Source organism: Spermophilus citellus, assembly GCF_964194105.1.
Source record: "Spermophilus citellus genome assembly, chromosome: 4".
Taxonomy (NCBI): Eukaryota; Metazoa; Chordata; class Mammalia; order Rodentia; family Sciuridae; genus Spermophilus; species Spermophilus citellus.
The window spans coordinates 173,522,127-173,525,528 of NC_138185.1; the positions used below are offsets into that span (position 1 = coordinate 173,522,127).

The following is a 3,402-nucleotide window of genomic DNA, read 5'->3' on the forward strand; positions in this document are numbered from 1 at the left end:
GTACTTTATTCACATTTTATCAAGTTAAGTGTTTAATATTATTATCAAAAGTTTATTTTATTACAGGATTCTGTGTTTGTGACTACTGTCTCAAATAGGGAATCGGGGTCTCAAAAGCTCTGTTGAAATACTTGCAAGTAGATGACTACAACACACATGGAGAGTAATTGCAATGAACAATCATTATCCTAAGAAATAGTGTAGACTGGGCAGTGAAAAAGTTTGGGGAAGAAGAGCTTTGCATCACATTTTGTTTATAATGAGGCAGGAGTTCTTTCTTTCACTGCCATAGCCCCAGCCATGAGTATGCCCAGACTTCTGAAGAGGCTGGCCTCCAGTGTCCTGTGCTGTGGCCAAAAGAAGGTTTACTTAGAACCCAATGAGATCAATGAAATCGCCAATGCCAATTCTCATCAGCAGATCCAGAAACTGATCAAAGATGGACTGATCATCCTCAGATAGTGACTGTCCATTGCCGGGCTCCATGCAGGAAAAATATCTTGGCTCACGGGAAGGGCAGGCATAGGGGCACAGGTCAGAGAAAGGATACAGCTAATGCTGCAATGTCCTAGAAGTTAATGTGGATGAGGAGGATGCAAATTCTGCAGAGGCTGCTGAGGAGATTGTATGAATCTAAGAAGACCCATGCATGTACCACAGCGTCTACCTGAAGGTAAAGGGGAATGTGTTCAAGAATAGCAAATCCTCTTGGAACACATCCACAGATGAAGGCAGATGAGGCCTGCAAGAAGCTCCTGAGTTCTGGGGTCTAAGACCAAGAAGGCATGCAAGCACCCTGAGGAGCATCTCCAGGCCAAGAAGGAGAAGATCATCAAGTCTCTGTCCCAGGAGTAAGAGACCAAAAAATAAAGCTCCCCTCTTGTGTTGGTACATAGTAGCCTCAGTGATTACATAGATCAGTCCTTGAAATAAAAACAAGCTTTATCTTATTTTTTTTCTTTTTCTTTTTTTTAATTTTTTTTCTTTATATATGACAGCGGAATGCATTACAATTCTTATTACACAATTCGAGCACAATTTTTCATATCTCTGGTTGTATACATAGTATATTCACACCAATTCATGTCTTCATACCTGTACTTTGGATAATATTGAACATCACATTCCACCATCATTTCTAATCCCACGCCCCTTCCCTTCCCCTCCAACCCCTCTGCCCTATCTAGAGTTCGTCTATTCCTCCCATGTTCCCACTCCCTATCCCAGTATGAATTAGCCTCCTTATATCAAGGAAAACATTCATCATTTGTTTTTTGGGGATTGGATAACTTCACTTAGCATTATCTTCTCTAACTCCATTCATTTACCTGCAAATGCCATGATTTTATTCTCTTTTATTGCTGAGTAATATTCCATTGTGTAGATATACCACATCTATTTTATCCATTCATCCATTGAAGGAAATCTAGGGTGGTTCCACAGTTTAGCTATTGTGAATTGTGCCGATACAAACATTGATGTGGCTTTGCTGTTTTTAAGTTCTTTGGGTGTAGACCTAGTAGAGGGATAGCTGGGTCAAATAGTGGTTTCATTCCCAGTTTTCCAAGAAATCTCCCTACTGCTTTCCATATTGGCTGCACCAATTTGCAGTCCCACAAGTAGTGTATGAATGGACCTGTTTCCCCACAACCTCAACAATATTCATTGTTGTTTGTAGCATAATAGCTCCTGTCCTGACCGGCATGAGATGAAATCTTAGATGGTTTTGATTTGCATATCTCTAATTTCTAGTGATGACGAACTTTTTTTCATGTATTTGTTGATTGATTTTATATCATCTCTGAGAAGTGTCTCTTCAGGTCCTTGGCCCATTTATTGATTGGGTTATTTTTTTTTTGGGTGCTTAGCTTTTTGAGTTCTTTATATACCCTAGAGATTAGTGCTCTATCTGATGTGTGAGGGGTAAAGACTTGCTCCCAAGATGTAGGCTCTCCTCTCTATTCACCTCACAGATTGCTTCTTTTGCTGAAAAGAAACTTTTTAGTTTGAGTCCATCCCATTTACTGATTCTTGATTTTAATTCTTGCACCACAGGAGTCTTATTAAGGAAGTTGGGGCCTAATCCCACATGATGAAGATTAGGGCCTACTTTTTCTTCTATTAGACGCATGCAGAGTCTCTTGTTGTACTTCTAAGTCCTTGATCCATTTTTGTGGGAGGCCGTCATGTTACATGACCAGCATTTTCCTTCTCTGATCGGTAGAGGCTCTGTTGGTCACTTTCAAGTGATCTGGCCACATCAAAGTGGCCCTAGATGGCTGCCCCTATCTTGGAAGTCACAAAATGTTGCAAAATCGCGTGCGTTCCTTCTTGCAGCCCCATGGGTCAAACTACACTCACCTGTTCCTTTGTGATATTACCCTCTTGCCCTTTTTGGGATAGAATTTTCCATGGAAATGCCCTTTGTGTGTCCCCTTCTCTTGCTCTGCCTTTCGGTGTGGCCTTCCTAGATGTCAGTCAACCTGCTGACAGCAGACATCATGAAGCTAGATTCAGCCCCTTGAAACGTGACCCCTTGCCACATTTAAATGGCTTCTCCTCAACAAAAGGAATCAGCACACGCTTGTTCTCTCTCTCTCTTTTTGCAGGCCCTTAAGGTCAGAGGAGCCCTCAGAGAATCCCCAAAGAAAAAGGTATCTTTGTCTCTTGTGTGGTTATTTCGCATGGCCCAGTTCCCCTGGAGTGACCCTGAGTGATTTTGTCACCGGGAATGTGACACATTTTGAGTTGATTTTTGTGCATGGTGAGAGATGCGGGTTTAATCTGATTTTGTTGCATATGGATTTTCATTTTTCCCAGCACCATTTGTTGAAGAGGTTATCTTTTCTCCAATGCATGTAGTTGACAATTTTGTCTAATATAAGTAGTTTTGTGTGTTTGTCTCTGTGTCCTCTATTCTGTACTATTGGTCTACCAGTCTGTTTTGGTGCCAATACCATGCTATTTTTGTCACTGTTGCTTTGTATTATAGTTTAAGTTCTGATATAGTGATGCCACCTGCTTCACCCTTCCTGCTAAGGATTGCTTTAGCTATTCTGGGTCTCTTATTTTTCCAGATGAAAATGTTCATCAAACAAACGTTGAGTTTATCTTTCTGAGGTTTTGTCACTGATATACAGAAATGCCTTTGATTTATGAGTGTTGATTTTATAACCTGCTACTTTGCTGAATTCATTTACTAGTTCTAGAAGTTTTCTGGTGGGACTTTTAGGGTATTACAGGTATAGAATCATATCATCAGCAAATAGTGTGAATTTAAGTTCTTCTTTTCCTCTGTGCATCCCTTTAATTTCTTTTGTCTGTTTAATTGCTCTGACCAGTGTTTCAAGAACTATATTAAATAGAAGTGGTGAAAGTGGAAATCCCTGACTTGTTCCAGTT

The 3,402-nt window shown here is 40.4% G+C and overlaps 1 pseudogene across 1 annotated transcript; it reads left to right on the top strand.

The window, feature by feature from the left end:
- The first annotated feature begins 300 nt into the window (after positions 1–300).
- Positions 301–870, top strand: LOC308647912 (large ribosomal subunit protein eL19-like; annotated as a pseudogene). The gene has a single exon. The product of its transcript is annotated as a large ribosomal subunit protein eL19-like (transcript).
- The last annotated feature ends 2,532 nt before the right edge of the window (positions 871–3,402 follow it).